The sequence below is a fragment of the Lycorma delicatula genome, chromosome 6 (genome assembly GCF_047948215.1).
Source record: "Lycorma delicatula isolate Av1 chromosome 6, ASM4794821v1, whole genome shotgun sequence".
NCBI classification, from domain to species: domain Eukaryota; kingdom Metazoa; phylum Arthropoda; class Insecta; order Hemiptera; family Fulgoridae; genus Lycorma; species Lycorma delicatula.
The window spans coordinates 46,126,328-46,152,869 of record NC_134460.1 but is presented as its reverse complement, the minus strand read 5'-3'; the positions used below and the strand labels follow the sequence as shown (position 1 = coordinate 46,152,869).

Genomic DNA, 26,542 nt, shown 5'->3' with positions numbered 1-26,542 from the left:
TGGAAAAAAGTGCAGGGAAGCGCTTTGATGGAGGTATGCTACAGTAACATGTATATTACCAAAAAATATTTTTTTAAAAATAATGCTTGATTTCTTTATAGAAAGCTCTAGGAGAAGGTAAAAACTCTAAACAAACACTAAGTTTGGAGTATTTAAAAACAAATACTCCATTAGCAGCGCAGAATAGACTGAAATAGGGGAAAAGCATTAAACAAGGTTAAATATAAATAATAGATGATCTAAAAAATATATTTCATATAGCTTAAAAAACTTATAAAAATTTGGTTATGAAATAAAAACAAAATACATATGAGGTCAGTAAATTAAGTAATGGGACTGGTTCAGAAAAACTTTTTATTTACAATCCAGTTAGTTGTACACGGACTATTTTGAAGGTGATCAAAATAGCTCCCTTGGGAAGCCATTTCAAACGGTTTTCCCGCTCATCATAGCAGTGTTGGGAACTCAGAAACCAGAATATTCTTCAGATGGTCGGTTACATATTTTTTTGTTTTCTACTGTTCCAAAATTGTGTCCATTGAGGTGTTTTTTTAAAGTCAGGAACAGGAAAAAGTCGCAGGGACTCAAGTCAGGTTAATAAGGTAGTCGAGGAACTAACTACAGGAATATGTTTCTTTGCCAAAATCTCATTAATTCAGAGTGCAGTGTGACAAGGTGCATTGTCATGATGTAGCATCCAGTTGTCTTTGATGGTTGGTGTCAACTCTTTTCTGCAATCTTTTAAGAATTTCTCAGTAAACATTTTGATTTACAGTCTGTCATGTAAGCAAAAACTCCTTATGGACAATGCCATTACTATCAAAATAAATTAAAATGATTTTGATTTTTGATTTACTCATTTTTGCTTTTTTGGGATGTGGTGAGTTTGAAGTGTGCCACTCCTTGCTCTGGTGTTTTGTTTCTGGGTCATAATCAAATATCAGAGATTCATCACCATAATAACATTTTTTAGAAAATCTGGATCAGTTTCAATTCGCCCTAGAAGATGGCGGCACACTTCCACTCTGTTATTTTTCAGTTCAACAGTGAGTCTTCTTGGGACCAAATTGCATAAATTTTTTCATGTGTAATTCGTTTGTGAAAATTTGATGGACTATGGTATGGTTCAAATTCAATTGTTCTGGAATCATTCTGACAGTTAATCATCGGTCGTACCGTATCAAGTCACTGATTTGCTCAACATTGTCGTCACTTTTTGACTTGAAGAACAATCTTTGTTCTTCCAGAACAAAGATCGTCCGCAATTGATTCCCGGTCATCTGAAAATGCTATAACTACCTAAAATCTTGGGCTTGTGACAGAGCGTCATCTCCATACGCCCTTTGCAATTTTGAAAAAGTTTTAAGACTATTCTCACAGAGTTTAGTACAAAACTTGTTTGCACAATGTTGCACATAATTAGTATCACTCATTTCTGTAACACACAACAGAAAGTCGTTTCACGAAAAGTTTGTTTACGTTTCACATACCAACAATGGTCTAAAAATCCCCGACGGGGAGTCTTATTTTTTAAGACTTTGGGGGTTGGCGTCCCCACGGGCCTGCCTCTGCAGCTTTTCTTCCCACTATACAGTGAGCTCCAGAACACTTTACATTATACACATATAATACGCCAAGAACACTACATAAATTACAACATACACACCTACACAATTACACAACAACATCCTACACTGATATTTCTTACATTTATACTCGGTGATGTTGCGACATCTTACGAAAAGCAACCGTAACCCAAGGTGGGAACAAATCGTGCCTATGGGTGAATGGCTCCACGTAGTGAGTCTTGAACGATGTCCTCTGGGCATCAGGGCGAACCCAGTTGTACTTAGCTCTAGCTCCAGTACGCGTGCACTCTGCTGGAGTGGTCCATTTTTCACCGGTACTCATGGGACCAAAATTTCCGTTTCAATATTGAAAAAACCACCAAATCTAGCCTTGTGAAGAAACCTCGATCAGCTTTGTCTGACGAGGATAAAAGTCCTACTGGAGAGAACTGCAAATCTTTAGACTTGAATTCCAAAAATATTAGATTCGTTGTTCTCTGAAATAGTCAGGAAGATGACTCCCTCCAACAGGTTTCACCTTTCTTAATAAACAAAACTATAACAGGTGCAAGTGGCTCCCCGAAGAATATCAGGAAATTACGTGACGGATCGATTCTGTTCGAAACATTCAACGATGAACAGAGTCGATCTATCTTACGTCTCCGTAATATGGGTGGTATAAATATAAGTGCAGAAAGCCACAAAACGTTAAATATGAGCCGGGGTGTAGTTTTTTGTCGAGACCTTTTAGATATAGATATCACTGAAATAGTTGATGAGCTTTGCCACCATTGATTGAAGTGAAACGTATAATGAAACCGCAGAACGGAACGGAAGAACCGACACTGTCTCTTATACCAACATTCAATCTCCCCTGTTCCACCAGAGAAGATTAAAGTGGGTTACCTCTCGGATCGCGATGTAAATAATGTAAACAGAAAACATATAAAATTTTAATCATGTCGACTTTTATTAATAACAAAACAGATTAATTAAATAAAATATTTTATTAAAAAATACCATTCATAAAAGATAAATATTAATGCAACACAACCTCCTGGTTGTTCCATCCAATAAACAAAAATATTGTAAAATATAGTAACACTGTTGCAATGGTAATTTTAAAAGACTAATTATTATTATTATTATAAAATTATTTTGCTCATACAAAAAAGGTGTAATACAACATTATTTTAAGGACATTCAACAAAAATTTACAAAGAATGAAAAAATATAATTTCCTCAGAAGTAATATTATCTACTGTACAATAAAAATTCACAAAACATTGAAAATTAATAATAAAAAATGATAAAATAGCAGAAAAGTATTCTAAACTAAATTTTTCATTAAAAATAATTACTTGTGTTTTGAATAACATTTTGAATTATTTCCTCTGGTGTTTTCATAGCAGGTGTATGCCATCCTCTTTGTTAAACTATAATAACAAGAATTTTCTTTTGGTTTTGTACCATCCATACCTATACATCTTTTTATAGTCTTACTTCAATATAGAATGCAGTGATCTCTGTTTTTAAGTTGTGACCCTTTTTTGAATCCCAGTAAGCCTTCCGTTGTAATTCAGTAATTTTTTTATAACGGTTCATTTTACACATATACGGAGACTTAATTTCTTTTGCAGCCACTTCTTTGCCTTTTTTATTTGATTGCTTTCACAAGCTAAGTATTTCTGTTTGCTAATATTGCAAGTCTACTGTTCAATTTTCTCTATCATTTTTGACCTTGCTGTTCAATAACTGTTTTAATTAATACCTTTCTCTTATACCTTATCAAATCTTACATTTGAAGATGGTACATAATCTTCATCCTCTTAAGTATTTCAGTCACAAATACATGTCTTTTCTAACAAATGTGGCTCTGTAATTTGTTCATTTTGAGAGCAATTGGGAGAAGCTGAGGTTCCCTCATGGACTTGTTCATTTGAAAATAAACGATTTATTTATCATTTACATTAATTTTCTACAGCAAAAGTTTTTTACCTATTTTTGCACAATTACATTCTGAATAAACCGAAACCTTTATAATTGTGCAGCTAGTCAAAAAATGGAATATTTTACCGTGTTTGTTAATTAAAATTAACAATTTCAAAATACAAAATATTGAAAGCCATCAAAAAACAAGAATAATTAGCGTAAGATCGATACAAAGCATTTGCAGTAAGATTTTCCCAAATGCCAGGATAGAATTACCCACATTTAAGCACGGATATATATTATTATAACCAGCTGTGACCACAACATGGATAATGTGAATTTTATAGGTAATTTAATTTCTATAAAAAAAATTTTCCCTGATTTCTTTATTTACTTATTAATGATTCTTAACATATATTTAATCTTTTGTTTAAAAGCTGATGTTTCAATTTCAATTACTCAACAATCAGTTTCATGATAAGCTGCATATTACTGGCCTAACAACTATTACTGGCAGAATAGGGGACCTAAAGGAAGTGGCACTAAGATTTTCATAATCTTTGAGTGTAAGCGGAAATACAATTGCAAGGGCATAACTGTTTCAGCGCGTGATGTTACAACTGTTTTAACTTTTTTAACATATTTTAAACGTAAATTAAAAACTATTATTTTAACAGTACATATCCCATTCAAGAGAATAAATTATAAATAATAATAATAATAATAATAATGAAATGTTTATTATTTATTTACTGATATCCTAATAAAAAAGACAGTTGGAAACACCATTTTACTATTAATTTTCCTTAGTAAGCCAGACATGGGAAGTTTCTTATTCTTGAGAGAAAAAAAATTGTAGCAAATAACTGTCTATGCTGTTTTTGTAGTCCTGTCAGCTCACCAACATACTACAATTATGCTTATGAGATCTAACAGACCAAGTTTTTTATCTTAATATACTATATTATAGAATATAGTATAATAATAATAATATAGTATATTGAGGGGTTTGTTGCTAAATGACAGAGCAAATAGTTTCAAAGGAAGTATCCGAGTTAATAACTGAATTCAGAGATATTCCATTTCCAGTTAGCCATTTCATACTAATGTTTCTAAATGTCCTCCACAAATATTCAATTTAAATGATTGTTCTTTATATCCTATATTATGATACAACAGAATTGTTTAATATTTCAGTAACTATTAAATTTTATTGTAAAATTCTAACAGTTTTCTTTTCAATATTTCAAGACAGGATTGCCCAATTCAGTTTTATCTGACAGAGTTAAAAGTAATTCTTCTTGATGTTCAAATTTTTATTGAATTCCATAATTCTTTATTTCTCTCTCTCACTCTCTCTCTCTCTATATATATATCTCACACTCTCTCTCTGTGTGTATGTGTGTGTGTGTGTGCATGTTTGGGTGTGTGTGTGTGTGTGTGTGTGTGTGTGTGTGTGTGTGTGTGTGTGTGTGTGTGTGTGTTTAGTTTTAATTGGTCAGGTGTAAATGTAATATTTTTATCCATAGTAAGAAGTTTGTGTTTGGTTTTCAGTAACATTGGACCTGATAAATCAACATTAACTGGTTTGCATAGATCACTACAAGTCAAACTATGTTGGATCATATTTCCCTTCGGATGCTTAATAAATTGCATATTGCTGGCATTTAATGGCATTTTGTCAGCCATTATGATTCGGTTGGTTGAGATACCAGTAATGATATTTTGGGTTAAGGTTTGGCTCCTGTTATGGCTTTTTTGTATAGTATTGTATAAAGCCTCATAAAAACAACTGTAGCAGTTGATAACAGCAAATATAAAAATAAAATGAAGCGCCTCTGCAGCAGTTCGCAGATAAGTCATCCCACGGCTTAATGAGTTTAAGGCAATGTTCTCTGCTTTGGTGTTAGATTTGAGGCACTTACTTCTAAGCCAACTGAAGTTAAGGAGGTTAAGAGGCAGTTTTCATCTTTGTATCAGCACCTGTGCCTATTAGGGCGGAGCAGAAACGCTACACTGAGGTGCTTAAAGGCAAGCAGGAGGCTAGCTCAGCCCGTAAGCAGCCAGAGGTCATCTTCCTAAACAGGAAAGAGGGCTCCACAAAAACAGTTAAAGAAATTTTAGAGGAAATTTAGGCTGCTCTTCAGGATAAAAGGTCAAATTTAAAAATTATGAACATAAAGGACAGTAGGAAAGGTCTGGTTGTCGTAGCGGATGACAGGCGGTTATTCGTTTCAGAATCTATCGTTAGTAAATAGTTGGAGGTCAAGGTAGATCAGAAAAGGTTGATCAGGCCTTGAGTCATTGCCTATGATATAGATTGTTGCCTGTCTGAGGAAGTTGTGTCTTATACGGGAGCAAATCACAGACTTGGTTGAGGTGACATTCAAATCTGAATGCAAGTTTTTGTTCAAAACTGGTAGACATGATGCCCAAAGATATCATAGTGTATTCAAATTTGGGTGTACTCTATTTAAAAAGTTTGTCGCCACTCTCTCTTGTTGTTGTTTATGCATCTCTTTTCATGGAGAGTCAAGGAATACATTGATGCTCAGAGATGTTTTAAGTGTTGTAGATTTTGTCAAAGGGCTAAATTATGTCAATGCACTTCACTCTGTGTGCATTGTAGTGATGATTCTTACAAGTGTGAAGAAAGGTGTCCTAAAAAGTCTGAGGCTCTTACTTGTGCAAATTGCAGAAGGTTGTGCAAGAATTGCAAGCACTCAGGCAATAGTAAGGACTGTGGTTGTTGTTTGAGAGCAGTTGAGATGTATTTTAATTCATCGCATGGTTAAGTTTGGACAGATAAATTCTCAAGATGTTTACATTGTTCAGTTTGAGTTAGGTGATTTTGTTAAAAGAACAAAACATCCATGTATGGTACAGAGTGATCTGTCAGGTTTTATTGGTTGGCAAAAATTTTATTCTGGAAGTAACAGTATGTCCACAGTTCTGTGTAGGAGAAAATTAGATTGTGTCTTTTTGAGGCAAGTTTCTGATACTCTTCATTTAAGTTATTCAAACATGGTGTCTGATAGTTGTGTTACCTTCTGGCATTCCCCAAGGAGTTGGGAAATAGTTGTTTTATTTCTATGTTTTTAGTCACTTGTAATGATAAACATCAGGTTTCTTAAATTTACACATGAACAATTGCAATTATTAATCCTACATAAAGTTATTAAATTATTAATAACTTGATATAGGAATAATAATAATAATCAACTGTTAGTCTATTTTGGAAAATTTATTATTTTTTGTGCCTAAGTTAATTAGATGTAGATGTTTTTCGTTTTTTATTCATAGATCTGTACCTTGCAGTGTGCCAATTTCTCATTAAAATTTGTTCTTTAATTATTCAGTATTGTGAGCCTATGAGGAATATTAATCTGTTTAATGATAGTTTAAGTATTGACATGAATGTTTAGAAGAATTGGTGTTGCTAATTGTTTGTTTTCTTCAAGTGGACCATCCTGACTTTTTATTTTTTATTTTTATATTTTCATTTATTTTCGTAATCCATTTTTTATCTTAGTTTTTATGTGTATTTTTTTTTTTTTCTATAAGTACATTACAGAGATGTATTCGTTTAATGTTAAGTTGGTATATTTGGGCTAATCCTTGTTACCTTCATCTGTAATTATTTGTAAAAAAATAAATTATCTGCCCTTCGCTGATCCGTTTCTATTCTTTTCTAGTTCCAATTAAATCTTTTAGCTTTTATTTCCATTTCCTTTAAATTATTTGTGGCTTTTCTCTTTTGTCTCCTTTGTGCCTTCTACTAATCTGTTTCAGTGTTTTGATCAGTAGTTCTTTTCTCATAATTCAGTCTCATCAGTTGGCTGATATTCACAATTTTTTTGATTCTTAAGCTTCTGTTCTCATTATTTCTGATTATTACTTCAAGTAAGGAGAAGAAGAAATTACAAAAAGGAGTTTCACTCTAGTATTTTTTATTTTGTCTGTCCTCCGTAACATTTTCTAATCTTCTTTATTGCAACGTTAAAATTTTTCTAGTGTATCTTAGTAATTTTTATAAATTTGAATGTTTTTATTCAGAATGAAATGCAGGACAAACATAAATTAACGTTCCTAAAAGAGTCTTCTTTGGTTGAAACTTCACCTTATTAGATAATAAATGTGTTTTTTCCCTCTTAAATGAATGCTTTTTTGACTTAAATTGCATTAAAATTGGAGTAGCATTTAATTGCTATCTGAATTTTATTTTATTTTCACCTTTGAAACCTTCTGTTAGCATTATCTGTAATATCTGTCGTACCTCAAAATTAAATTTTCCTTCCTCTATGTAGAAATTCATTGGTTTATTGTCTTCTGTCCTCTAGTTTTGTTTTTATAATATTAATTTTGATCCGATTCTTTGTCATAATATCTTTATTTTTAAATCATCTGTTTCATTACATAAAACATTGATTCTCAAACATTTTCGTCCACCTCTCAATTGAGAATCAAAAATTTTCTAGCGCACCTCCAGCATTTTTAAACTTACCGTGTGTTAAAAATAATAATTGCAGTTGTTGTTTTTAAGATTTGTTCTTTAAAACGGTAATTGCAGTTACTGCTTTTAAATGTAGCATATATTTCTGAGTTAAAATTTATATTTTACTTTACATTTTAGTTTGGAATATCAGAAAACATAATTTTCACCTTTTTTTTAATCAGCCATTGCCTTCCTAGACCGCCTGAACACTCCGAATTTTCTGTGGGCCTTCTACCACCCCCCCCCCTTGAAGGCCTCCAGTGCCCACAAAGGGATATTATTGCCCACTTTGAGAATAACATAAAATATAACTTTACCTGTGAAATTTATGCAAATTATTTTTCTTGCTCCTATTTGACTTCTTATTTGTTTTACATCTCTATTTTGTTAATAAGATGTTGGTAGCTTGTTTCATTCTGTTTAGAAAACAGGTCAAGAGGTTTAGAAAACGGGTTAAGAGGTACTGAAAAAAAATTGTATATATATATATAATAAAAAATATATCATTGTTAATTTAATCGCTAAGCAACATATTATACCACTTTTAATTTTTATATTAAAACACTTATATCACTTTTACTTCAACCTAAAGAGAGATAATTGTTTTATCTGTCTGCAAGTGAAGAAAAGAATACGTTTTAATATAATATAAAAGAAAGAGAGAACAAAGAAGATTAATAAGTAAATAAAACAGAAATTTTATTAATTGTAACTGCTAAAATCTTATATTTGATTTCTTAAAAAATGTTCAAGATTTTGAAATTCATTCTTTTATTACTACTCCTTAAATTATTGGTGGAAGCTATCTGCGGTGTAATAAGAGCATTACTCATCTATTTACTAGTCATCCTGCTGGTTCGTCGTTCATATCAAATTTTACTCAAGTTCGCCAAAAAATTAAAAGTATAAAATATTTTTAAATGACAACAAAATTTGAAGTATAAATCAAAATTCAAATAAGTTTATCTACAAATGTTATCTGCAAATTGATCAAAATTATTAAATCTTTTATGGAATCTACATTGTTAAAAATTATGTGATTTTTCAAGCTTTTACATCAAAATTGCTACTGAAATCTTCAGGTTGAATGTACGTTGTTAAAAGTTGTAATGTTTTTTAATCCTTCAGATCAAAATTTCTACTGAAATCTTCGTTGATGGTGAAAATTAATAGTAAAGATTCATAACTTATAAAATCAAAAATAAACAGTTTTATGGATTAACATCGATGATAATTTACAAGTTATAAATCAAAATTCTTATAAGTTTATCTACAAATTTTATCTGCAAATTGATTAAAATTATTAAATATTTTATCGAATCTACATTGTTAAAAATTGTGTGATTTTTTTTCAAGCGTTTACATTAAAATTCCTACTAAAATCTGTGTTGAATCTACGTTGTTAAAAATTGTAATTTTTCAACTCTTCAGATTAAAATTGCTACTAAAATCTTCGTATTGAATCTACGTTGTTTAAAACTGTGATTTTTCAAGCTTTTACATCAAAATTGCTACTGAAATCTTCGTGTTGAATGTACGTTGTTAAAAGTTGTAATTTTTCAAGTCTTCAGATTAAAATTGCTACTAAAATCTTCGTGTTGAATCTACGTTGTTAAAAACTGTGATTTTTCAAGCCTTCAGATTAAAATTACTACTGAATTCTTCATTCATTAATATTTATTGTAAAAATTCAGAAGTTCAGAATAAAAAATAAACTATTTTTTGGGATTTACTTTCATGATTACATCAATTTAATCAGGATTTACAAGCTATAACATTTTATTTCTATGTGTCTTAAATAAATAATTTTTTTTAATAAAATTAATTTTTTTTAAATTTTTGATCTTTTCTTTTGTATTTTATAGTAATTCATTTTAATAACCTTGAACATTTTTTATACATGTTATACAAGAAATTCTTTAAAAAAACACAGTTGTGGCATAAGAAATGGGTTAAAAGGATGTAAAGAGCACATTGCTCTAAATAAGTGATGATGAGCTTTTGTTGGTTAAAGGAGATTTGAGGAATGAGATTTAATTCAGGGCAGCTCGATCTTGCTAGATACTCCCTCCAGAGCAGACTAGCTGTTACACAACGGCCTCGTCTATCAATGGCAGGTCATCAAATTAGGTATATCCTGCTGTAGAAGTATCTAGGTGTTATCCTTGATTAAAGAAGCACTTTAAATATGCTTCCAAAAATGCTTGTTCTGCTTTCTTTGGTGTGAAGAGAGCCGTTCACCCTGACTGGGAGCATAATTTCAGAACCATACATGTTCTATATTAGAATGTATGCGAAGGTGTAATGCTGTATGCTGCACCTGTCTGGGCTCATCAAATGAGGTAAAAATATTATAGGAATATTTCATTGAGAGCCCAGCATCTCCTGTTATCTGTGATTAGTGCCTATAGGGCTGTCTCTCAAGAGGTGGTCCTTGTTATTTCTGGTACTAAACTCATTGATATCCTTGTAATTTAGCACCAATAACATTGATGTTAAGAAAATAGGTCAACTTATCTCTGGGCACATGAAAGAAATAGACGACCAAGGTTTCCATTATGGCACGTCAGGTGGACTGAATCATTCGATGGCTGTTGTACAGATGGTAGTTTTACTAATGTGAAAAGCACATAGGTAGTTACGTGGATTTCCCCCAATTGGCATATTACACAGTTTCTTTCTGGACATGGTGCTTTTTGAGATAGGTTGCCATATTTAGCTTGATTAATTTAGGCTTTTATTTGGAGTGTAGGACCATTCATGATGTGTGTTATTTCTTATATAACTTGTTTATTTATCTGCAGATTAATTGGAAAACCGAAAGGGAATGGCGTAGTTGCTGGCTTTCTTAGATTCTGAGCCCTGGGATGGATGGCTTGGGGGGGGGGGGGGGGGGTCTGATGCTATAGATAGAATTACAACCCGGGTGGCTAGGAGCCGCCTGGGTAGTTAAAAGATAAGCATTTTGGCATTGAGCCCCGATTAGCTGAGATATTTGCTGTTAGGATGAAAATGGATGTGTGGAGAACCATGTGATGTGGGCGGGTACAGGCATTGACCTCGCTTCTGAAAGTGGACCAGAACAGAGAGAAATAGGATATTTTCATTAGAGGCTTATTAGATTTGTATATCTGTTTCTTGATTTTTAAGTAAATCAAGAGGACTTTGAATAAACTAAATTGAGGACAAAATTGTTGTAGTTGCAAACAACACTTAGTTTTGTTGGTATGAAGATAGTATTTTTGGTGTTTAAAGACTCAGTCAAATAATGATTTGAGTGCATAATCTAATTGAAGTTAGTTAAAACTTTTCAACAGTTTTTGTGTGAAACCTTCAGTGTTAGAAGAAGACATATGGATCACCAAATTGGTTAATTTGGTAGTAGCGAGTTGTGAGTTACGGTAGGTGGTCATAGTTGGAAGAGACCATAGAAAGGCAATATGTCTAAATACATGATGGAAAAATCTGCAGAGACATTTGCATCAGTGGCATCCTGAAAGAGGCTGATGACTGTGTTGCGTTATCAAGTTTAGAGGGTCTAAAAGATAACTTCCAATAAAACCCAGCAGAGCTAGGAACAGAGTGGCTTAGCAGATGACTGGGAAACTCTCTTCGGAAACAACTGGAACACAATTAAAATGTAGTGCAGTCTAATATTAAAATGCTATTTTATAAAAAGAATGTTTGGTAGATTGATTGAATCAAATTCATATTTTTATAAATATATATTTACTAAATAATAATAATTGCTGTTTTAAACAGGTTTAGATTTCCCAACATCAGTGGCAGTAGATCCACAAAATGGTAAATTGTTCTGGGCCGATGCTGGAATTTCACCAAAGATAGAAATTGCTTGGATGGATGGTTCTAAACGTAAACCTCTTGTAACTGAACAGATACGTCATCCTTCTGGACTTACTATTGATTATGACCGTGATCATTCATTATATTGGGTTGATACTAAACTAAACAACATTGAAGTGATTAGACAAGATGGATCAAATAGAGCTACTATCCTTCGTGGAGGTATTTAAAATAGTTTTTTCTTTTTTAATTAAAATTTATTTAATGTGTACTTAATTCTATTTAAATTTTAATATTTATTAAGTTATATCATAATTAAATTAAGATTTTGTAAATTAACACTTTTATTATATTTAAGAAAAGGTTTGTATTATAAAATGAAATTTTTAGTGTAAAAGTCTTGTAAATTTTTAATTATGCAATTTTATTTAAACGTGTGTTTTTATTTATAACTTATTTAAACATTTTTATTACAGAAAAACTTCATCATCCATTGTCGTTAGATGTGTTTGAAAACAACTTGTACTGGACAAATAGAGACCTAGGAGAAGTAGTTAAACAGGATAAATTTGGTCGAGGTTTAGCAGTTGTATTAGTTAGAAACCTTATTAATCCTACAGGTGTTAAAAGTAAGAATATTATTAAACGTGTTAATATCTCATCAAAAAAAAAATCTGTGTTGTTTGTCTTTAGATATTTATAAATGTTGACCAGGGAATTTTGTAGAGTATAATAGTGATTATTTACAGAAATAGTAGTATTTTCATTTCTAAAAATATAAAAATAATTACTCAATAGTGAGTGAGTACAATTAAGCAAGTAGTGAGTACAATTTATAACCTGCTGCCAATTGATATTTACTTTCGTTTTCTGCAAATGGTCAGGCACTTTATGAGCATTTGATGGTCGATTATAATTATAAACAAAACAAAATTGCATATAAAGTGCTTTTAAAAAAATTAGTTCAAAGTGTTTTTGTAACTTTCTTTCATAATAAGTTAATCTGTTTTAAAGAAAGTTTTTTTTTAGAATTTTTTTTATGTAATTTGCGTCTGTTTGTCATTACAATTGTTTAAATTTTTTTTATTAATTGATGAGCAGTTTTAATACATAAAAGATAAGTTGAAAAATTATACAGCCTTATGTTGTTTTTATTTGGAAGAAACTATAATCAAAATGTCAAGCAGCTGAACTCATTAAGTTTTCTGTTAATTTTTATTTTTTTACTTTTTTTATTTTTTAAGACAGTAATGATCATACAATTAAATAAATTAAACATAAACAGTAAGCTTTATTATTGTTTTCACTGCCACATCTCAGTGAAAAATTATTAAATGGTTGAATTTTGATAACAAGACAATTATTTTCTGCTCAGTAATGTATTTTCAATAACATTAATTATATTCACTCAATATTTTTTTACATGTAAATAGTATGTCTTGTTGGTTAATCAAAATTTTGAGAAATATATGCTGCTGGTTTTACAACCATAGAACAAACAATGCTAACTAACAACTGATGATATGTTATTATTGATAATAAGCAACAAGAATTGATAAACTAAATGGACTTAAATCTCTGGCTTATTAAATATTACTTAAAAAATAGTTATATCTGTAGTTAAACCACAGTATACCACAGAAATCATTACAATACTTCACTGAGTGACCCGTGTTTTAATAGTCCATGTACCCATTTATGTTTGATTGTACCTGGTGGTCATAGATGCAGTTGTCCTGATACACAGAAAAGTCGACTTCTATCAGACATTCATTGTGATGCTCGTAAGAATTTTTATTTTAATTGTTTCCTATAATAATATATTTCTACTTATTTCATTTTTAATTTTATGACAACCTTTTCAGGACACTTGTCTTTGTTTTTATAATCATAATTTTGTTAAACATTTAACGAAACCTGCCGTTGTGAAATTTTATATTTAATATCTTTTTAATCTGTAAAACATTAAGAAATTTAATTTTAAAATGGAAAAAATTTCAATTGTTTTATAAAATGTTAAATATTTTTGTAAGCAGGAAAAAATAAATTAGTCTTATATTAGTTTTTATTCTTATTCAGTACTACTTATATAATTTTTCACCTATTTTTAATGCACGGTCAGAAATGTTAATAAATTTTTTTTTTCTAATTGGTACAAGATATTATTATAAAGATAACACAGGAATGTGTTGGGTGCTACTTGATGAATGAAAATGGAACTTATTAGCATTTGTCTGTATAAATTACATAAATCACCTACACAAATCACACAATAAAATTAACTGGTTAAAATAAAATATAACTGGTTAAAATGCAAATGCATCAAAATATTAAATATATTGGAAAGTAATTTAGTAATAAGTAAAGATATTAAATAATCTGTTAAATTCAAAACATAGCAATTTAGAAGATATTAATAAAAATTATTGAACTCATTTATTAAATGCATAATAAAGATGCAGAAAATTCACATTTTTTAACTGAGTGAGAGGTAAAAACAATGGTTATGAGAAATAAAATATTTTAGTTTATATTAAATTGGTGGGAGGATCCTTTCCTTTAAATAGATCAGCAGTATATTAAGAATGACAATTGAAGTGTAATAGCCTATTTTTAATAAACTGAGGTATTTTTCTGATTTACATTAAAACAGTATTATAATTTTAACAAAGGTAATAAATAATACAACTACACATCCATCTTTACAGTTTTCATTTCAATTTCACTTTAGAAAAACAGTTTTTTTTGTCTTAATGTGTCACTTCTTACCAAATTGTTTTATCTACTTCTGAAATTATTTTCTCAGTATTTCTCACGTTAATGTCTATATTAGTTAATCTACAGTATGCAGCATTATTTTGTTGTTAAATAACTTCTGGTTGTTAACCCACCAAAAGTGCTTAAGAATGAAAAAGATTGAAAGGAAAGGTAGCAAATTGGAGTGATTAAATTTCCTCTAATTACTTTAGTTGTTCCTTAATTTTAAAAAATTTTTTTTATTGTTTTTCCTTTCTAGTTATTACTTTCAGTAATATATGTATTAGTATTTTATATAAAATATTAATGTATTTATGGGAACAAGTAAGTAATGTTCAAACATTAATGGACGAACAGTTAGTATTACTATTACTCATCAAAATTTAGAGATCTCTGTTAATGCACAGGGTAGAAATGGATGCTGGACAATCCATTATAATACCATTATAATACAAAAAAGTATTATTAATACACTATCTAAACTTTGATAAGTAATTATGAAATTAGAGTATGAAATAATATAAACTCTATCCTTTACAAACTGATGATTTTGCAACACCTGGGATGTTTCATTGAAACTGAAGATTATTTAAGTATAAGGTTTAAGTTCTATCACAGATATTTAATTTCTTGATGTACTTACTAGTGGCTAATGACCATATGTGCTGATTGCAGCTGTGAATATTTATTACAATTAAAGAAATAAATGAGAGTTAAAAAAAAATTTTTATAAATAGAGGGTTTCTTAAGTAGTAATAATAAAATGTGATGAAGATCTGCTAATCTATTAACAAAAATAAAAAAATTATCTTTATTTCTTTTGAATCTTTCTTTATTAGATTGTAATGTTATAAATAGCTAAGTAATGATAACGTGTTTATAGTGTTTCAGCAGCTAATTTGTTTTAATTTTTTCAGCTTCAGAGCCACCATTACATGCACCACGTATATGGAAGTGTCAAAATGGTTATTGTGAAGAAGATAAAAATGGAGATTTGTATTGTAACTGCTTCCCAGAATTCAGAGGACAGTTTTGTGATATTTATATACAGCGTGCCAGAGTACCTACACTTGGAAATATGGCTGCTCTTCTAATACCTTTAACATTGCTGTTAGTTGTTCTTGGTGCAGCTGCTATTTATATTGTTATAAGAAAGAGGCCGTTGTAAGTTTTCATTAATTTTTATTTTAACTATTAGTAAATATCTATTTAGTGTTTCCTACAATTTATATTAATAATAATTTTTTCATTCTGTCTTAGTTTTCCATCTCAGTTTTTTTTTAATCTGTAAATATACATCGCTAATTAAAACTACAAATAAAATCGTTTACCCCTCTAATCCTTCTCAAAGTACATATTTATATAAATAAATTATTAAAAAGTAAGGGATGAGGTGGCTATATTTCTGCATACTCTATGGATGCGCCAAGGGGCAGCAGGTTCTGAAAGTGGCAAAATAAGATTTTAATATCACGTTCCTAAAATAAATTAGATTTGCTGTTGGAACAAAAAAAAAAGCATTTGAGGACACAATTTAATTAATTTAATAGTAAACACGCCTGTGTCAAAAAAAGTTTTTATAAAAATAGTCAACATTCTGGAGATTTTTAGGGTATCTTGAAATAGGGCTTACCAAAAAGAAAATATAAGCTTGTTTGGTTTTCCTTACTCAGTCCATTTGAAATGAATCAAATGTATTACTGTAGTATGAAACTTAATAATCAGTCAGGTTAGCTACATAAATCAATTACCTTTTTCAAGCTATGCACAACTGATTTAATTTTTATTGTTTTTAAATGGAAATATATTAATTCATAAATGGATATAACTGTAATTCAGATTTATTTTGATGAACTAATTTTCACTATGTAGGAAACAAAATTATATAATTTTATATTAGTGTTCAATAACAGAGATGAGATTAGTTATTGATGCTGGGGGAGGAACAGTGCTTAGGTGGCACTATTTAATCTAGTACATAAAGTAATCAAAATATGTGTTAACAATAAAGAAAAAAACAAGCAACTTAATATTTTGAATTGTAAGATGTTTTCTTAATGTAACTTAACCAAAAATGAACAATAAGATAAATAAAAATGTTAAGATTTATTAAATAAAATTTGAATTTTCTGCCACTAAAGCATCTATAAACAAACCCAATAAAATTGAGAAAAAAGAATTTGAATTAGTCTTTTATAACGATACAAATGATAGCTGAATGGCTCACCTACCAAGTAAAAGGTGATACTTTCAAAATGTGTTACTTGACTTTAGCATTTTAAAGAATTGCAAAAAATTATTACACCAGTGAAAGGAACTTATTTTTCAGAGTGTTATATGCATTAAACTATGTGTACATAAAATTAAACACTGTATTCAATAAATTTTATTTAACTGAAATTGAGTTACTGGTTTAATTATGTATTATATAATGCGGAATTATATTTTTAAAAATGAAGTACTTTTATTTCTTTATTTTGTGATTACTCTACTTTGTAACAAGCCATTAGTGTAAATTGCAGGTAATTAGTTGTTCTTGTCAAATTACAGATCAGTCATTCTAAAAGGAGTGATGTTAATTAAACCTGAATTTTTTTTTTGCCTTTTTTGTCTTCAGTCATTTGACTGGTTTGATGCAGCTGTCCAAGATTCCCTATCTAGTGCTAGTCGTTTCATTTCAGTATACATCCTACATCCCTAACAATTTTTTTTACATATTCCAAACGTGGCCTGCCTACACAATTCTTCCCTTTTACCTGTCCTTCCAATATTAAAGCGACTATTCCAGGATGCCTTAGTATATGGCCTATAAGTCTGTCTTTTCTTTTAACTATATTTTTCCAAATGCTTCTTTCTTCATCTATTTGCCGCAATACCTCTTCATTTGTCACTTTATCCACCCATCCTGAATAACCAACCAAATTATAAATAATATGGACATCAAGCCCTGTAAGAAGACATTTGTAACAGTGTAAATATATTCTATGTAATTTATCTTCTGAGAGATGGGTTTTAACTATTAGTTTTCAAAACTTTTCTCATTAATGAGAAAGTCTCCTCCCTACTACTCTTTCATTATATACTTGTCTGATGTATGCATTACAATTTACAAAGGTATTTTAATATATCTGGTTCATTATTGCTGTAAAAGTTGGGTGTTATTTGAGTACGTTAGGAAACATTTGTTTTGTTGTTTATTTCCTTTACAGCATTTCCTCAATATTCTGTAAGTTTTCAATATTTTTAAAAAGTGCTACTTTCTATTTCTCATATTTTCTCAATCAATAAAAACACTTTTAGCTTTAAAAAAAAACAGAAATATTAGAATACCTGTTAGAGTAGATGATCAACAAAATGCTAACTTCTTTACCAACTGACCAGTGATGTATCTAGATTATTTTAGGATGTCTATACTGAAATATTTTAAATATTTTTAATAAGTAAGATGGCAGCAGAAATAATAAAGAAGTAATAAAAGTAAGAAGTCAGAAGTCAGTAAGAAGTTAGTTATTTGTGCATTAATAGTTGTCTAATGTATGCATTACAGTTTACAAAGGTATTTAAATTTATCTGGTTACTTGCTTTTAAATTTTAAATTGCTTCAAAAGTTGTGTTATTTGAGTACAATGTTCAAAAAGTACAATGATCTAGAATGGAGAAGTAATTATCTTTCATGTAACAAAGCTAGTGAAGAATATTTTAATTATTTTATCTGGAATTGATATTTTTTGTTGTATTCAATATTTAACTTTGGTTATTACTGAGAATAACATACTCTACGTAAAAAATAATGCCATAGTCACAGGTGTTATTCTAATGTAATTGTTACAAAAAAATTAGTAACTTAAGAAATTGTTATCAATTTCATCAATAGCATGCATAGAATTTTTTTCTACAATTAATAGTTATTTCCTGTTTACAGTGGGAAAGGAACTGGCTTAGGAGGCCTAACTAATTCACAAAGCGTTTCCTTTAGACAATGTACAAATGTAGAATTTGGTTCTCCTACTTTCTCTAGCAATGGTCCTCCAATTGGAGTAAGTATATATTTATGGATTATAAATGCAATGTTTTTTCTTAAATTACTGACTCGTATCTATAAAATAGTTAAAAATTAATTTTTGTATGATGAAAAGATTTTTTTTAAATATCCATGAAACTTATTTGTCCTCTGATGGTATGAAACTGGTATATGATTTTTACTCTTTTTTTTGTTAATATGCTCAATGCAAAAATAGATTTGTTGATTTAAATGTGATATTTTCAAAGGAAAAATATTGAAGTAGAGAACATTAAACATCTTCAGAGGTTACCAGAGAGAATTTAGTCGGCTTACTTTGTAGAACATCATTGGGACTATTATGCAGACCTAACAAATCCACAATGTTGGTTAAGAAAATCCAAACAAAGATGGCGGAAAAAGTGCAGGTGAGAGAAATTCCTCCTGAATATCTATCTACCTTGGAGCTGTGTTCATATTAAAGCAGGTCTAGCCCCAAGACGGAGTAACAGCCAAAAAAATGTTAGCAATACGCAAGGTCAAAGAAAGCTTTTTTATAGTTGCTATAAGACAATTCTTTCTCTTACTTATTTATATTAATCATCATCATAATATTTTAAATTATTATTTTGTAGATGCTAATCGTTTATTTTGATGTTTTTTATATATATATATATATATATACACACACACACACACACGTGTAATTTTTTTTATCAGGTTGGATATTTAAAGAGAACACTTCTCTCTTTGTTTTAAAATGAAAAGAGATTCATTTAATTTTAATTACACTATTTTATAAACACTGAACAGTCTTTATCAAATATAATACAACAGATTGTTTTTGTAATTTCAAATTTTTCATAACTTATAATAAGTATTTATATTTCACAAGTAAACTAGTATTTTTTTAATATAACTCATAAAAATATGTATTTTACAAGTTAGCATGTTCTGGTAACTTTTTTATGACTTAATTTTTTTTTTTTTTTGCAGGAACCAATGGATGTAGAATACAATATGGCTGATATCAGCAGTAAAAACCGTGATTTTAGTAATCCAATGTATGATGCTTTAGGCAACATCGAAGCCACTGATAATGGCAGTATGGGAGGTGGTATATATGAAGTACCTTCTGACGTGACCAAAAACAAAATTGTACCAGAACCTGCATCAGCAGTGCTTGCACCATCCAGTATTATTCAAAGAGCATCGCCTCAGATACATGTAAGGCATCGAGACCTTGATCCTACGTCAACAGACACAGGGAAAGACACACAAAAACTTGTAGAAGAGAATAAATCTGAGTGTTGATGTTGATAAATTTTGTGTGCTTAGAACTGAAACACACTTTATTAAATTTTTGACATAATTCCATGAGTCATTTATGACAGACCTCAACTTAATTAAATTTATTTATTACTTTTTAAATGAATTTTATTAAATTTAAAAACAGGATTCTGTTACATGTTATGATTTAATTTTCTAATGAGTTGTTAATAAAAAATAATAATAACAAATGATGGTAGATTTTTTATTAATGAATGGGGAGTTCTCAGGTGATGTTTAGTACAAAATATGTTTTAGTACAAAAAAATGCTTTACCATTGGCAGTATTTAAATTCGTTAAGGAAATAAAATAATACCATTGACTGCAACTTTGCTAATATGGTTATGGATTTTGTTAAAAGGTTTAGGAGTGTTTTTTCTATGATAATGTTACCTTACCGACAAGTTTTTTGAATTCTAAAATAATTTTACTAAAAAATATTTTATATTAAAGTAGTAGTAGTAGTAATAATAATAATAATAATAATAAGAATTATAATTTCTGCTACCATTAAAAATAATCAGATCTGTAGATTTGACAAGATGGCTAAAATATTGAATTAAAAAATTTATTTATGTTTGTATTACTTTACAATTGGCAGCATCTTCATAATAAAATAATAAATAATCTTCATAATAATAATAAAATTATTTTATTTCCTTATAATGCAAGTAATTTATTTAACAATGTTAGCAACTTGCTTATATTAAATATTAACCTTTACTATTTATTTATTGAAGCTAAAATATTTACTACTAATTCTCTATTAATTATTTTTTTACCTTAGAATGATTTTTTTATAAATTGTCCATCTTAGGTAGTAAAATTTAAATTGTAATTACATATGATTCAGTATTAAACAAAAACAATGGCATACAATAACAAAGTAAACTGGAATAATATATTTATATTTACGAAGTATTACTTTTTTTTATACTCATAATACAGTTATAATTAGAATGTAAATATAATAATACGTAATACTTGTATTTCATTTGTAATGTAAAAATATCAACAGTTTGGTGACCGTAATTATAATAAACAATATTCTAGTAATTTTATTACAAATATGAGACTGGTTGTTTTTAACTACTTTTATAAAATGTTAAAATAGATATAATATATTGTTTTATCGTAAATTAAAATAAGCATTGAATTTATGTGAATAATTTTAATAAGAAGAAAAATTAAGAGTTATAAAAAAAATGTTTGATATGGTTGAGGTGTGTCAAGTGGCATCTTAGAAAAGAGTGAAACTTAAAAAAGTTTTTTATTGTGAAATAAGAAAGAACATTTCTATATAGAATTAATAAATAAATATTGTACAGTATATTATAGTTATTATTAACGTAAAAAAACAAATGAATTATATTATAAACAAAACTATTTTGATAAATTGTATATTTTGTGATTTCAACCTTAATTTTCCTTTACTTATCGTACCTTATTGAAAATAATTTGGCATTCAACAAGAAGATTGTAGTATACTTTTCTGGTTAGCCTGTATAGTCAGCTAACCACCACTCATTAGCAAAACTTGTTGCTTACTAATTCCATATATTTTTATGAAATACACCATTTATAGTTTACCTTTTCAATAAAGAAGGAGAATAAGTATCTAACCTCTAGAAAATGAATTCACTTTTTATGCACATTGGAATGTAATAATTGATTCTGAATCAAACTCTTGACAATAGTACGTTGTGACTAATGAACTTTTTTGTTTATTTCTGCATTGTGGCTATACTGCTTGACCACACCTATTGTCTGTGTAATCTGAGGTTATTTTTCTTTGGTTGTTTAGTAATTTCTATGTTACAAATACTGTTTTCTGAAAATTTATTCCATTTTTTAAAAATCATATTTTTGTATTTTTTTCTGCCTTGAATATATAATAATGGATATAACTCCAAGAAAGCGTTCAAAAATTATTTCACTTTCTATGCATACCAGTGTGACACAGTGACAAATAGCTTCTGAATGTGGTGTTGGACTAGTGAATACTAGGCAAATATGGCTGTACAATAAAAAATATTCCAACACAGGATCGGTTATTATTATCTTAGTGAGAAAAAGTAAACTTGATCCAAAATTATCTGCTGTGGATTTAATCAAGAATTAGCAGCCAATGGAACAGATTTACACATGACAACTGTTAGACAGATGACAACTTCTTGCAGCCAGATGGAAAGCTCATTGACCAGCTAAAAGGCAGCTTTTGACACTAGCAATATGAAAAAGGACCTTTTGGGACATGCAGCACATGCTAACTGGATCAAAGAAGACTGGAAATATGTTATGTTTTCTGAGTTACATTTTTATGTTCAAGGTAAACGGACTCCATATTTTTATTGTTACGGCCTAATTTTCTATTTTTACCCTAAAGCAAAGGCTGCACAATTGGTATTTGGTAAGTAATTATTCTTTGAACCTAACCTCCATCTTCAGGTTCTTATTTGGACTGGATTTTTTCAGCCACCTTCAGATGACGTACTTTTTTAAACGTTTTTGGAAATGGACTCATACTATCTTTAAAGCTGGCGACGTGGCGGCCAGGGTTGAAGTGATTGCAGGTATAACAGAAACCCTTTGGTTATCCACACGCTCCAAGTGGTGGCAAGTACGTAGCTAAGGTGCTCATGTATGTCGGGGCATGGGGGCCCTGAAAGCTTCAATAGGTAAGAGCCTGGGGCCTACAGTGATTACACATCTGCTCTCTGCCAGGACATAGCTGACTCCACCAGACTACCGGGTCGAATCTCCAAGGTTAGTAGTCCTGGAATGGAGGTGTACACTGATGGCGAGCCTTGTTACAGGAGGGGTCAACTTCCATGCAGAACCTTGAACAACTAAACTTGGCAGAGGGTGCACCATGCAAACAATCTCTTTCAGGAGGTTTTTAATCCTACAAAAAATAAGCTATCCTGAAGTAAGGAAAATTGTTAGCAGTCAAACCATGACTAATGAGTTATGCAGAGGCAGCTGCTGTCCCTTTTTCATCTAACATTAACGTAAGCAGTTGCTTTCTGCTCTTGCACCCAGCCTTGCTACTATAATTGAAAGAATTATAGATACTATGGTAATCTCCTTAGCAAAAGGAACCAGTAAAGGCAGTGAAGATGCACATCGTGCATATGGATGTTAAGGAGACAGGTGAAAAAACCAAAAACTCCAGTCATACAGGGAAGGAAGGTGTGGCAAGGGCACAAAAGAAGTCTGAGCTCGGCATGATGCAGGTGAAAGTTGTGACAGAGAAAACCTCTATCTTGAATACAGAGACTGTGCAACATGCAGCTGTGGAACCTCCAAAAACCCAGAGGGCAAATTCTTTAGCCACCCCAAAATGTCATTGGAAAGTACATCAAGTTTGGACTCTGACAACCATGCTAAATGCTCAATCTAGGTTGGTATCACCTAATGCCGACCACAGAAATCCCTGCTATCGGCAAAGGAAGAAAATATCTTGTTAAATTAAAATTAATTTTAATGGTTGTGATACCCAAGGTATACCCATAACTAACAGCAGCTTTAAATATAAATTGAACCTGAAACAGATAATTATTTACTTATTTAATAATCATCAATAAATGTATATAAACAGTTATATTTATGAATAATTTAAGTATCATAAAATATGTAACAGTTAATTATTGTTAGGGATAACTAAAATCCAAATCAAACTAACGTGAGAAAGTAAAGGATTAAGCGATTTCCCAATGTTTCGTTGAATGGAAGATGGTGTTTGCTATCAGTATCCCAAACCACTGAAATGCAGGTGATATTTAGTTTTACAAATGACACCTTGATTCTTTTCATTAGAAGGACTGGTGCTTCTTGTAGTCAGGTGATTTACAGCATCCGAAGACTGGGGCAGCTCATATAAAGCAAAAGGATAATATACCCCGTCCTTTATAAAAAAAATATTATATACATTGCTTTATCTCTGTATAGTTGTTACACAGAGTGATCAAATCAAGATGGCCAAAGTAGGGATCTCAGAAACTGTAAGTTTTATGAGAAACTTTAAATGGGAAACCTACCCCAGATTTTTCCCTTCATTAAAAATACAATATTACCATTTTTTAAATCATTGTCCTTTTTCCAGTATGGTGGTAAACTTATTATTTTTAATGTAAACCCCATGTTTTTATTGCATTTTTGGATGGAAAAATTATTTTAAAACATCTTTATTTTTTGGTATTTTTCTCTAAATGCAGTCGTTGCAGAGCTATGAGCTGACAGTTATAAACTAATAAATACAATTTTAATGGTAAATAATTATGAGATGTTTTTCATCAAAATCTGTAAATGCATTTCTAATCCTACTTGGTTTTTTAATTTCAGGATAACAGGACTTGATTAGTCAGTGCATCATTGTGTGTGTATTTTAGGCAATTTTAATCATTTTTTGATTTTCTGTTAATTTATTTTATCAAAATAAATAAATATTGATAGTAATTGTATGTTAAAAACATTACGTGTATCTTTAATCTTGATCTAAAAATCACTTCTTGGAAAAATAATTCTGGTAAACTTATATTTTTTAATTTCTGTAATTTTTTTGTAGTATATGTAATGGAACTGGTCAGATAATATGTTGCATATTTCTTAGGTTATTTTTCATGTACACAATAAGTGTAATAATAATTTGTGTTAGTAGTGAACCAATGCTTTGGCTGGGCTTGTTTGTCTTGTTTTGTGGTTTCACTAAAGTCAGGTTATTTGTTTTTCATTATTTAATTATCTTACTTCTTTTTTTTTCTCTTATCTTTGATCTCTCCTTTACTTATGGAGTTCTGTAGGTTTTCCTGCCTCATTGTCTCTATGCTAAGGACATAGGGATCTTTATAGTAACTACATTCTTGGTACTTGTACAGATTGTGGGGCATCTCTGTTCAGGAACCTTTCTGAAGTTTTGTTTCCTTTATGGTGGCTTTATAAAAAGCCCTAAGAGTAAAATCAGATTTCCTAATTTTATGTATATATAAGGCCAAATATTTTGTGTTCTTGTGTATGTGTCTGTGTGTGTGTTTCTGAAACACAAAATATCCAGATTCCAAACAAGTAACTATCCAAATAATAGAAATAAATATAAATACGTAGATAAAATATTTAGATCACAATCTTATTTCGGATCTGAATATTTTGTATTATTTATCATCATTATATAAATGCATATTTATTTCTCAAATCAGTTTTCCAGCTACTGTTAGGTCTGTGTGTGTGTGTATGCATGTATGTAAACAAATGCAATTAACGCTACTGACTTGCCAGCCCTGACATAGCTGTAGAAGCTTGTAAATGTATGAGTAAACATGTAGTGTTTAACAGACTCTGGTTGAAACCTAAATAAATTTCCTAATTATTACTAATCCAGTACACTATAAAAAAAATATTTCTTAAACGTAAATTCGTTATGAATAGGATTTTGTTAAACACATTTTATAATTTGAAAAAATTATTCACCTAATTAAAAGTATCTATTTTTTTTTTTGCAGGTAACTCAGTAGTTCACTTACGTACCTAAAGGGAGTGCTACCATGTAAGTGGCCCTCCTTACATTACGGTATTTCCTTTTACAATAGTTTGAGTTTATAATAAAGACATTTATTTTTGTCATTATGTTGTATATTGTAAGATTGCATCTTAGAGTTAAGTTTTATCATGTTATGGTAAAATTGTGTTCCCACCAGGTTGGTCTAGTGGTGAATGCGTCTTCCCAAATCAGCTGACTTGGAAGGCGAGAGTTCCAGCGTTCAAGTCCTAATAAAGACAGTTACTTTTATACGGATTTAGATAATAGATACTGGTGTTCTTTGGTGGTTGGGTTTCAATTAACCACATATTTCAGGAATGATCGAACTGAAACTGTAGAAGACTACACTCATACATTTTATCTTCTTTCATCATCTGAAGTAGTACCTGAACGGTACCCAATCTGGTAGGTAATTCCCAGATGCTGAATAGGATAAAAGAAAAAAGGTAAAATTTCATTAGGGTCCCCATTCTCTGTAGAGCCTCCTGATAGGAATTACCCAGTAGGGTTTATTTTATTTATTGTTTTGTATATGCCTCTGTTTTAGGTTCAGCATGAATTTTATATTAGTATTTAAATTAAATGCTCTAGATTAAGCTTTATATCAATCATTTTTGTTTTTTTATATCCTTTTCAGGTTCAATATTGATTTTATGTTAAAAATTGTTAGGTAATTTTGTTTATGGTCCTAATTCTGCACATATGTATAATACATAGGTATTAGAAGGTTCCCTGCTAGCTTGTGTCTTATGAATGTATGTTGTATGTTTTTTCAGGTTCATCAGTACTTATATGTTAAAAATTCTTAGATTAAGTCGTGTTCGCTTTCCCCAAATCCCATTAGACTATTAGTTTGTGTTTCGTTAAAAATTTTTGTATATATTCAAGTTTCTAAGTAGTCTGTAATTTGGGTGATTCATCCGTTGGGAGGATAAATAATTTTTATAACAATGTGGGGGTTGAAAAGCATTATAATTTAGAACATAATTGAATATACATAACGTTCATAAAAAAAAAACAGAATAAAAGAATACGCAAATAAACAGAAATAAAACTACAATCGTTACAACTAATGCGAATTCCTACCGTTCGAGTAGAGTAATTGATACGGCTATCGGTC

The 26,542-nt window shown here is 30.0% G+C and overlaps 1 pseudogene; it reads left to right on the top strand.

Annotated features, from left to right (window-relative positions):
• The window catches only part of LOC142326855 (low-density lipoprotein receptor-related protein 2-like), a 56,382-nt pseudogene extending 36,512 nt beyond the window's left edge, over positions 1-19,870 (top strand).
• Positions 19,871-26,542: the final 6,672 nt, after the last annotated feature.